The following is a 12,155-nucleotide window of genomic DNA, read 5'->3' on the forward strand; positions in this document are numbered from 1 at the left end:
AGTACCAAGAAAAGAACATGCTTGGGTGGCCTGCTAGTCCTAGGAAGAGGATAAGAGACACATAGAAGAGAATCACTTCAGCCAACTTGTAAACTTACGAGCAAGAACCAAACATTTGTTGCACGTCACTGAGATTCGGAGGTTGTTTGTTACACAGCAATAGCAAACTGATACAAACACCATAATTTACTGTATCCTGGTTATCAAAAATCTTCATTAAAACTGGAAGGAAAATCTTGTTCTTTTAATTTAGCATGAGCTACCAATATTTACAGAACATAGCCACCAACGTATGGAAGATATCATCTGCCTGCTGCAATCTGATAGGCTAAGATGTATTGACTGGCCCCCATGCCATCCATCATTATGTTCAGACGCCTAGCTTGATTACCTGACATGAAAAGTTTCAGGCTGACACTGAACTTTGCAGGATTTAATTGGTTCCTCCTGGAATCTCCAAAGACACACATAAACATGCATAGATGCATGAGCACATGTGTGTGTGCACACACCCCACACACACACACACAAGGGCCTCCCTGCCAATCATGGAGAGGAGACAATTGTCAATCTCAAACTTCAGTCTGCTTCTCTGCCATAACAAAGAGATTCCAAAAACAACCTGAGTGCAGAATGACCCTGAAATATGTTGTGGGGACAGAAATTCTGACTTGTCTTTTTCTTCAGACTCTTTTGGTGCAATGAGGAGAAGGAAGGAAAAAAAAGCTATAGGCTCAAAGTTAAACCGACTCAGAAAAGAAAGCACATGATACATGAGGAGGAAGACTAATGAATAAAGATAGAAAAACAAGGCAGTGGTGAGATTCAGCATATACAAAGTTCTGCAGCAGTATCTAACATGACTTCTATCAGTATGACAAGGTGGGCAATCCCTTAGTCAAACATAAGAACACAGATTGGTCAACTTCTCCCATCTTCTCTGTTATAACCTCTTACCCCATAGTCAAAATGTATCAGTCAACTGCCCTAATTTATTGCATGCCATTCTTGTATGTAGGTCAACCTATCCCAGAGAAGTTGTTAGTCATTTATTCGTTCTACAAAACTTTATTGAATGTCTGCTACATGCTGGAGCTATGATGATAAGCAAGATACATATGGTCCCTGCCCTCATGCAGTGTTCAGTCTACTGGGGAAGACCATTAGACAAGCTCTTACATATAGCACAATGCATGCTATTGTTGGGGAATAAATGGTGCTCTCAAAATGCCATCTGGGAACAGCCTTCAAGTAATGACCGTGGGGAACTGGTGCATAAATACCCCAGCTCCCTCACCTCTCAGATGGGACAACTGAGGTATGCATTCTACATTGACTCAGAGTTTCCTTGCAGGATTAGTCTCTGGTGGATGGTTTGATAATGGGTCCTTTACTGAATGCCTTCTCATTCCTGTCTGACTTCCCCATTTCTCTACTAGTGTCAGATCCCAAGATATATATTTAGGAGATAATCCTAGGAAACGCTGGAGGATATAGAGCAAAGGTTTCTTAACCTCAGCACTACTGGCATTTGAAGATGACAATTTTTTGTTTTAGGGGAATGCCCTGTGTATTGTAGGATATTTAGTAGCTTTCTTCTACCTGCCAGATCCCAGTAGCACCCCTCCATTTGTGACAACCAAAAATGACATTGCCAAATGACCCCTGGGTGGTGAGAACCACTGGATGGAGCATTACAAATTTATCACCATCTCCAAGATGAAGCCTTACCAACATTAAGGTGAATCATAAATTCTGTGAGAAGAAAGAAACCAAAGATCTTCAGAAGATTCTTATTTCAAGGACAACAAATACATGGCGCAGATGTTCATATCATCTGGCTTGTATCCATGGCAAACATCACCAATCAATTCCTGCTCTCTTTCCTTCTAAGTCTGAAGAGGCTGCTACCTTCCTCTATGTAGGGCTACAGGCAGCCATTACCAATGGAGTCAAGTTGGAATGAGAGAGTCACATGTACTACCATACTGTTGCTCTCTTTGCCACCCCTACATTGAATTACAGTGTTAGAGAAGAGTCTCCACCTTCTTTCTGCCCCAAGATGCAGTACATATAATCTACTCCCCTCAGCAATGCACAATGGCAATAGTTCTCAACTGAAGGATAGGGCCCACACTCCCCTATGGAAGAGTCAGAATCCTCCTGGGGAGAAAGAGTGCATATGCAAGTGCAATGAAATACTCCCGCCACAAGTAATTTTGACAGCTCTGATTTGCATCCCACCCCCACCCCAACCCCCATCTGGGAATCATTGTTATAGACGTTAGACATGATTCCTTGGGAAGAAAATTTTTCTTTCCTTCTCTACATTTTTCCTTTAAGAAAATATGAGATTATTACTTATTCATGGAGCCCTTGATTTATTCCATTTGCTTTCATAATCCAAATACGGATTTAAATATGTTTTTAACTTAATGCAACCTGAGTCACAGTGGTTTGGTTTCAATAGGTCAACATATACTGCTGGCTAATTGAAGGCAGATCTTTCTCAAGCCCTGGGCTAGAATAAATTTATTTCCCAAGTCTTTCCTTCCTTGGGAAAGCTAAGAACTGCACCAGCCAGCACAGTTAGTAGGAAAAATAAATTCCCCCTTCCCCTTACCTGTGTGGATAGCAGAGGGGAAAGGGTTCAATTTAATAGTAAGAATCTAAGCTGGTGCTGAATTATGTAGAACGAATGTTGCCTGGAGAAGAGAAGAAAAGCCACGCTTCAAAGCAGGGTCAAAATGCTTTCTAAATTGATAGCAGTACTACATGCCTATTAAAGTGACGATCAGCAACAACACAATGACAAGAGCTAGCAAGGACATGGAGCAACTAGAACCCTCATCCATTGCTGGGGGAAATACAAATGGTACACCCACCATGGAAAACAGTTTGGCAATTTGTGGTAAAGTTAAACATATGTTTCTCATGCATACCCGCAATCCTATTCATTGGTATTACTCCCCAAAAATGAAAACCTATATTAACACAAAATCAGTACACAAATGTTTATAACTTTTTATTTACAGTTGCCCCAAACTGGAAACAACCAAAGTGTTCCTCTACCAGAGAATGAATAAACAGACCACAATGGAATACTATTGATCAATAAAAAAGAATGAGCTACTAATATACACAACAACATTGATGTATCTCAAATACATCATGCTAAATGAAATAAACCAGATTCAAAGGGATATATATTACATATATATTTTACATAACACAGAAAATAGATATAATGAAAAGTAATGGCAAAAACTGCAATTACTTTTGCACCAACCTAATATATATTACAAAATTTCATGTGTATGGCATTCTGGAAAAGGAAGAACTGTAAGAATGAAGAACAGATCGATGGTTGCCAGAGGCTGAGGGTGAGAGAATGGGCAGCATGAGAGAATTTGGGATGGGGGTGGTGGTTCTGTATCTTGATTGAGGTAGTGGTTATGTCAGTATGCATTTGTCAAAACTCATAGAACTGTGTACTGTAAAGAGTGAATTTTACTATCTATAAATTTAGAAATTAAAACTAAACAAATTAAGATTAGCCCTTCAATTGATTATACCATCCACAAATCCAAAATATCTTAAAATGCTTCTGTGAGCCTCATCTGGAAAATGGGGCTACGTTATAGGCCGTCATAAGGGTTAAATGGGACGAAGAACACAAGTGTAGTAAGTCCACAGTGATTGATGTTTACTATTATTCATTTAATCAACTCTTATTCCAGGCAAAGCTCCAAGAGTTAGAGTTACTTGCTTGTCTTGTCCACTAGGCTATAGATTTCTGCAGGACAGGGAATATGCCCAATGTGTACTTGTGCTCACCAGAGTGTCCAGTGTCATGCTTAGCACAGGAAAAAATAATAAATTTTCATCAAATTGAACTGTTAAGGGCAGAGACCGCTAATTGTCCCCCAACATCTTTCCTCCCCTATTCAGTAATAATCCAAAGTTTTAGCTGGAAACATGGCTGCCTAGCCAGAGACTACCTCTCCCAGCCTCCACTGCAGCTAGGTGTGGGCATGTGACTTGGTGTGGCCAATGAGACACAGGTGAAAGTGAGGGGTGCCCTTCCAACTTGTGCCTTTAACAGAATGTTTGTGTTGCTGGCTAGAAAGCCAGAACTAGAGCCAATGCCTTCAACCCAGAGACAGAAGCAATACGTGAAGACAGCAGAGGCATCCATCCTCCTGTATCTAGAGACTACTACATGAGAGAGAAAGAAATGAATTTATATCTTTCTGAATGCCACTGTTAAAGCAGGCAAACCAGTACACTAACTCATACAAATGGATGCTCACTGCACATACTGTTCTGCTCCTTCATTCAGTCGTTCAATAATATTTAGTGAGTACCCCATTGTCAGAGGCATTCAAACCAGAGTGACTCCATCTTGTGTAGAAGATGGGTAACATAAGGCTGAGACCTACTGGGCTGCATCCCCAGGAGGTTAGGCATTCTAAGTCACAAGATAAGATAGGAGGTCGGCACAAGATATAGGTCATAAAGACCTTGCTGATAAAACTGCATGCAGTAAAGAAGCCGGCCAAAACCTACCAAAACCAAGATGGCAACAAAAGTAACCTCTGGTCATCCTCACTGTTCATTATACACTAATTATAATGCATTAGCATGCTAAGAGACACTCCCACCAGTGCCATAACAGTTCACAAATGCCGTGGCAATATCAGGAAATTATCCTACATGGTCTGAAAATGGGAGGAACCCTCAGTTCTGGGAATTGCCCACCCCTTTCCTGAAAAACTCATGAATAATCCACCCCTTGTTTAGCACATAACCAAGAAATAACCATAAAAATGGGCAACCAGCAACCCTCAGGACTGTTCTTTTATTCCATTACTTTCTTAGTAAACTTGCTTTCACTTTATTGTATGGGCTTACTCTGAATTCTTTCTTGGGAGAGATCCAAGAACCCTCTCTTGGGGTCCGGATTGGGACCCCTTTCCAGTAACACCATGACAGCTGCTCTGGAATGCCAAGGGGTGTATGACTGGTCCCTGCTCGCTGTGAGCGCACCATGTAGTTGGGAAGAGAAAAATCTACAGCCAAGAAAAGTTTAATCGTTACATACAAATTTAAGTCTTGACATAATGCAAATAATGTCCTAACACCTTCATTGATTCAACTATTATTTGGTTACCTTCTAAATGCTAGGCACCGGTGTAGGTGCTAGGATTATTATAAGGAAGAAAACAGTGAGAGTCCCAGCTCTTACGGTGCTTACATTTGAGTGGAGAGGGGTAGAGGAAAAGGCAATACATAAATGAGCAAACAAATCAATAAGAAGTTGTCAAGCAGCAGTAAGTACCTTGAGGAAAATAGAACAATGTGATAGGACAGAGAGAGGGTCTGGGGGTTACAGGGAGTGGTTTTAGGGAGTGCTTATCAACGAAGTGGCATTTCAGTAGAGAGTTAATGATGAGAAGGAGCTAGGCAAGTGAACACCTGGAGAAAGGTGTAGGTAGAGGGAAGAGCTGGTTCAAAGTTACTAAGGCAGGTTTTGGTGGGTTGGGCCGGCTTCTTTACCACATGCAGTTTTATCAGCAAGGTCTTTATGACCTGTATCTTGTGTTGACCTCCTATCTCATATGCTTGAAATTCAGACAGAAGATCCATGTGGTAAAAGCATATGGAGATTTGGAAAAACTGTGTTAATATAAATATTCATTACATTGTTCAGCACAAGTATACATATGTAACAAACCTTCACGTTATGCACATGTACCCTAGAACTTAAAGTATAATAAAAAAAAAAAAGAAAAAATATTCATTACGTAGTACAAACACTAAGAATTGTGAGTAAGGAGAAATCGGTGTGGATTAGATATATCAGAGAAGGCTTCCTGGAAGAGGTGGAACTTAAATTGGATGGAGATGCAGGAAAAGGATTTGGATCAGCAGAGAAGAAAAGGGAAGTAATTTTAGAAAAAGAGAAAGAAACGTGAGCAAAGTATAGAAGCAAAAACAGACCTGCTATACTTTAAATGAATATGTGGATGGTTGATACGCAGCATGCATTCCATTACTAGCCTTTCCTTATGGCAGACATTGCTAATCAACTGTAGCACTTTTCCTGCAGAGCCTGAGTGTGGCCTTAAACCCTCAACAATCACTCCATTGATTCCAATCAATCCAAGTGCCCTATGAGAAAAAACCTATGAATCTACCCTGAATTAATTTAAAGCTCCTTTTACTGCCCAGAAAAGATGGAAAGAGAAAATCCTGTACTTGAAAATAACATAATTGGGCTTTTATACTTTCTCACAAGCAACTCAATCAAATGCCTCTTATTCAGCAGTATGCAAATATAGCTCTCCCTTCAGTCCTGCACAACCCAGAGACCTAGACCCAAAACGCAAACAAGGCTTTGCCCCTTCTGTTCTCGCATAGGCATACTAATGCTGATGACTGTGCAAGCTGATTCTGTTTGATTAGAGCGAACCCTGGCTCCTGCATGCACCCTGAGTCCTTCACAGTAACCTGTATGTCTTCTGACATCTTCCTGTGTGTATCAGCTCCTCGTCTCATGAATCACATCCTAAACCATTTTCTTTGACATTTAAAGCCCTGCCTCAAGACGCACTGCTGTGACTATATGATCCAACTTCCAGATACAGGCACCTTCCTAAAGGATGGCTGTTCCCAGGGGTCTGCAATACCTAGGAGGCTGCTCGTGTCCTGTCCAGCCTTCTGAATCCCATGGGATAGACACACTGGGACAGAATCTTAATAACATTTTCTGAGCACTTACTAGAGACCAAAACCTGTGCCAAATACTTCATGTACCAACCACCCATAGACCTCATGTTATCCCATGAAGGGAGACCCTCTTATTACACCCATTTTACAGATGGGGAAACTGAGGCACACCGTGAGATTAGGCAACTTGGCGATGGTCACCTAATAAATGCCAGAATCTGAACCCATGTCTCAGCCCCTGAAGCCAGCTGCCTTGTCTCATGAATTCAATTCTCTCATTTCTCATCCAAGCCTCCTTCCCCTCCTGTAACAATAGCTAATTCGAAACAAAGAACAAAACTGATTTTAGCTCACACCTAACTTACACCATCCCTTGAGTCCTTTCAAACTGGGTGCCTCTCCCCCTTTAATTTATTCACGGAACAAATATTTATTGAACATCCACAATATGCCAGACACTGCCAGCTGGTGGGACTCTTTTCTGACTTGGTACCAAGAAATTATCTTACTCTGGCAAAAGCATGAGTCTCAAAACAGCAACACAGCTCCATTGTTTATTGTTAGGCTGCTTTTTTTTTCCTGCAAATCTTGTGTAATCTCTCTCAATACAAATATTTTCCAAAAATATGGACTGAAACAAGCTTGGCTTGATGGTTGGGGAAAAGATTGTAAAAAAGAAATGTGCTCTCTTTTCTATGCGCTGTTGATTTTACTACAAATCCTTTCAGCTACTTGGTTTTTGAAAATAACATTGAACTAGAGGGACACAGATCAACATGAATGAGTCTCGACCATGATATTGAGTGAAAAAAGCTAGTTGCAGAGGGATAAGTATACTTTATCATTTAAATAAAGGAATGTTCAAGACAATACAATAGGCTATATACAGTAGGTTATATATATATACACACACACACACACACAAAATATATATACACAAATACATGCCAGGCGTGGTGGCTCATGCCTATAATCCCAGCACTTTGAGAGGCCAAGGCATGAGGATCCCTTGAGCTCAGGAGTTCAAGACCAGCCTGGGCAACATGGTGAAACCCTTTCTCTACAAAAAAGTAAGGAGAAAGAAGAAAGAAGAAGAAGAAAAAGTGAGCTGGGTGTGGTGGTGCACAGTCCCAGCTACTCAGGAGGCTGAGATGGGAGGATCACATGAGCCCAGGAGTTTGAGGCTGCAGTGAGCCATGATCACACCACTGCACTCCAGTCAGGGCAACAGAGCGAGACTCTGTCTCAAAAACAAAACAAAACAAAAAAACAAACAAAATACATACACACACACACACACACACACACACACACAAGTAGGGGACTGATAAGCATCAAACTCAGAATGCAGGCTACCTCTGGTGGGGGCATGAGGGACATGTGATTGGGGGCAGGGCTGTGATTGCTTCAGTAGCATCTTAGTTCTTAAACTGGATGGTGAGTACATGGGTGTTCATTATGTTATTCTTTATACCTTTTTGTATGTCTGAATATTTTGTATATTTAAAATAACAATTTAAAAATAGATATCTGGATAATTTATGTGGTTTCTATTAGATTGAAACATAAGAAATTGCCAACATTTGACCATTTTTTTGACCTACAAAGGGACAGTTTCCTATGCTCATAACAGAGTCTAGATCTACAACACATCAATTCATCCAAATCAACCTTTCTAATAAATCTTAGTTATGAATAATTAAGAATAGAAAACGTTAGTCTGGGTGGATTGTGTGCGTGCATGCCTGCGTGTGTGCATGCGTGTGTGTGTGTGTGTGTGTGTTTTCTTTAACTCCAATTAAATACAGCATTCAGAGGACAGACCAAAATTAACCTAAGAACTAAAATGTACACAGGCCAGGCACGGTGGCTCACGCCTGCAATCCCAGCACTTTGGGATGCTGAGGTGGGCAGATCACCTGAGGTCAGGAGTTCGAGACCAGCCTGGCCAACATGGAGAAACCCCATCTCTACTAAAAATACAAAATTAGCCAGGTGTGGAGGTGCATGCCTGTAATCCCAGCTATTCAGGAGGCTGAGGTAGGAGAATTGCTTGAATCCAGGAGGCAGAGGTTGTGGTGAGCTGAAATCGCGCCATTGCACTCCAGCCTGGGCAATAAGAGCAAAACTCTGTCTTAAAAAAAAAAAAAAAAAAAAAAAAGTACAGAGAATGAGGAAAGAGAGATTGCAGCAAAAAGTGGACAGATGCAGCATTCTCCCCAGCAAGCAGTATGGATTATCACTCCTACCTGCACTGGATAATAGAGCCCGCCCAATGAGATGCCCAGAAAAGCAGTCATTTATCATTGGTTAACAACCTGAAGTCCAGTGAGGCAAATTCATGGCCATTGCAACCACATGGAAAGGAAAGCTTTAATTGAAGTATAAAACAGGCCACTCATTTCTGAAGTGCTTGAGTAAATTTCATTATCTTATACCCCCCAAAAAAACTTCTATGCCAAGTAATGCAACACACTGCAAGAACAGAGGAAGAATGAGAAAATTATATTGCATTGCTATCATTTCAACTTTTTCTCAATACTTTTCAACTGAAAGTTGTCCCCAAAGAGATGTGCTCCTTTTTTTTCTTCTCAAGGCTTTAAGGAAGAAACAAATAAACTTAGCAGAAAGGAGGAGGGAGGCCCAGGATTGCAGCACAAATGATCAAAGTGAACAAACTATGCTTATACAGGGCAATTTGGGTATGCATAAGAAACACTCTGGGAGCTTATTAGAAATGCAAATTCCTGCCCCTGCCCCGGTTCTGACCCAATAGGTCCAGGAATGAGCCTAAGAACTGTAAGTATTTAACAAGCACCTTGAGTGATTCAGATGCGGGGTGTGCACAGACCTCATCAAGAAAGAAATGTTGTGGTAGGAGGATCTGGCTACTTTAAAATTAATCTGAATTCTCCCAAATGCTGTTCTTGATCAAAGAAAGAATAGTTGTTGCTGCCTGCTTGGAGTTCTTCTGAACTTGAGAAAACATTCTAAGCTAATGTATTGCATCTCTGAAGTGCCTACAGAATTGTTTCATTCACTTATTCATTCAACAAATATTTATTAAGCACCTACTATGTGCTAGGTGCTGTGTTACATAAGAGACTCATGTTCAAGATAAAAGGAAGGGAGAAAGGCAAAAAGAAAGGGTAATAAAAAATACACAGAAACAGAAAAGAAAGGGAAGGGAAAGATTTTTAAGAAACATTTTTGAATCATCAGGCAGCCCACTGTGGAGACATAATATGTAATTTATAATGACTTCTTTACATATTTTCCTGCTGACTGTACCTGGATTCGCTTTGTTTTCTCTTCTGCATCTTAAGTTCCAGGCAAAACTATCTCATTTGTTATGTACAAGTGGAGACTATGCACACTAGGGAAGCTCTTGCTTTTAGCCTCTGGGACCTTAAGGACATGTCACAACACTACAAATATGATTGGGCCTGAAAGGGAACTAGCAGAGGCCAGAGTGCTGTGGCCTGGGATCATGGAATGGCTGCCTGGGGACTTTATGGGGTACAAGGAGCAGCTTCCTGACTTCTCTCCTCCTGCAAGCTTTAAACTGCCCCTCCTACCCTCCTTGGCTTAATCTGAGCCAAACATTCCAACCTAAGAAAATCAACAGTCCCAGTTTGCCCAGGAAGAACGGGATTCTGGGATGTGGGACTTTCAGTGCTAAAACCATGGTCAAGAAAGGCAACCAGCCATGAACACAGGGCCTGGGGAAGCTACGAAAGGAGGAGGCTCTGGCTTTGGGCTGGTTTGTGGCCTTGGGCAAACAACTAAACATGTCTGAGTCTCAGTTTCCTCCTCTGTAAAGTGGGGGGATAATCAGCCTCCCACTGTGTTATTGTGAGGATTAAATGAACCTTCCTGCTTGCTGCGTTGTCTACTGGGAAGATTCTCTACTATCCCTGGTTGTTTGGTTGGAATGACCCACCTGTAACCTACAAGCTTAGTTTAAACAGCATTTTTTCAGATGTCCCAGATCCCACATTCAAATCACCAGTATATAGCACAGTGCCTGGCACATAGTAGGTGCTTAATAAACATTTGTGGAATAAACAAACAATGCATAGTGTGCACAGCACCTGACACAAGAGTAATTCATTATTTATTTATTTATTCATTTTTTGGAGACAGGGCTTCACTCTGTCACCCAGGCTGGAGTGAGTGGTGTGAGCATGGCTCACTTCAACCTTGAACTCCCAGGCTCAAGTGATCCTCACACCTCAGCCTCCTGAGTAGCTGGAACTACAGACACATATCACTAACCTTGGCTAATTTTTTATTTTTTTATTTTATTTTTTTTTTTGAGACGGAGTCTCGCTGTGTCTCCCAGGCTGGAGTGCAGTGGCGCGATCCCGGCTCACTGCAAGCTCCGCCCCTCGGGTTCACGCCATTCTCCCGACTCAGCCTCCCAAGTAGCTGGGACCACAGGCGCCTGCCACCACGCCCGGCTAATTTCTTTGTATTTTTAGTAGAGACGGGGTTTCACCGTGTTAGCCAGGATAGTCTCGATATCCTGACCTCGTGATCCACCCGCCTCGGCCTCCCAAAGTGCTGGGATTACAGGCTTGAGCCACCGCGCCCGGCCAATTTTTTATTTTTTTATAGAGACAGGGTCTCACTTTGTTACCCAGTCTGGTCTCAAACTCCTGGCCTCAAGCAATCCTCCCACACTGGCCTTTCAAAATGCTGGGATGAAAGGCGTGAGCCACTTCTCCCAGCCAAGAGTAAATATTTTTTAATAGCTATTTTTATTATTAAAAGTATTTACTGGAACTAAGAGTGGTCATGTACCTAAACAGCTCACTTTTTAAACACCTACTATGGCAGATGTTCTAGTAGGTCTGTTCTTAAAAATCAAAATAAAATCACTTGTCACCTTTGCCATACACACCCATCAAAGGAAGATGCATTTTAAGAGAGTAAGAGTTTTAGGGTTTTGGTGGCTGTATTGCCATAAAATTAAAGAATTTTTTTGACAGAAACCTTATATAATAGTTGTTTACTTCACTTCTCTGTGTCCTGTATGCCTGAACTCCAATAAATGAGAGTAAAAATCAAATCAGTGATAGAGTTTTTATTTATTTTCCTATCTATAGCATTCTTTATAGGATCCAGATCTGGCAGGGAAAGAAAACAAAGAACAAAGGAAAAGAGAATTTGCCTGTGGGGCTTTCCAGCCATCCCTTTCTCCTGGTACCTTTAGGTACTTCTGTTTTCGCAGGAGGCTCCGATCCCCTGGGCTGCTTGATAATTCACTGAGGTCATGGAGATCAGACACATAGACATTCATCCACCAACAAACGCTTTCAGGCACGAACCAAGCTGCCTCCTGGGCACAGAGGTGGTGACTCTGCTCATCACTACAGAGGCACTGATGTCACTCGGTGTCCCTCTGGAGGAGCAAATGG

The 12,155-nt window shown here is 41.6% G+C and overlaps 1 protein-coding gene across 4 annotated transcripts in view; it reads right to left on the bottom strand.

The window, feature by feature from the left end:
- The window catches only part of LOC105493384 (rabphilin 3A), a 334,145-nt gene that overhangs the window by 190,029 nt on the left and 131,961 nt on the right, over positions 1-12,155 (bottom strand). For 3 of the 4 annotated variants that reach the window (XM_071071031.1, XM_071071033.1, XM_071071030.1), the window contains one exon: positions 2,624-2,705. The exons of the other annotated variant lie outside the window; for it this stretch is intronic. The gene's annotated coding sequence lies outside the window, so the exon portion shown is untranslated. The remainder of the gene's footprint in view (positions 1-2,623; positions 2,706-12,155) is intronic. 4 annotated transcript variants of the gene reach the window in all.

The sequence above is a fragment of the Macaca nemestrina genome, chromosome 10 (assembly GCF_043159975.1).
Source record: "Macaca nemestrina isolate mMacNem1 chromosome 10, mMacNem.hap1, whole genome shotgun sequence".
Taxonomy (NCBI): Eukaryota; Metazoa; Chordata; class Mammalia; order Primates; family Cercopithecidae; genus Macaca; species Macaca nemestrina.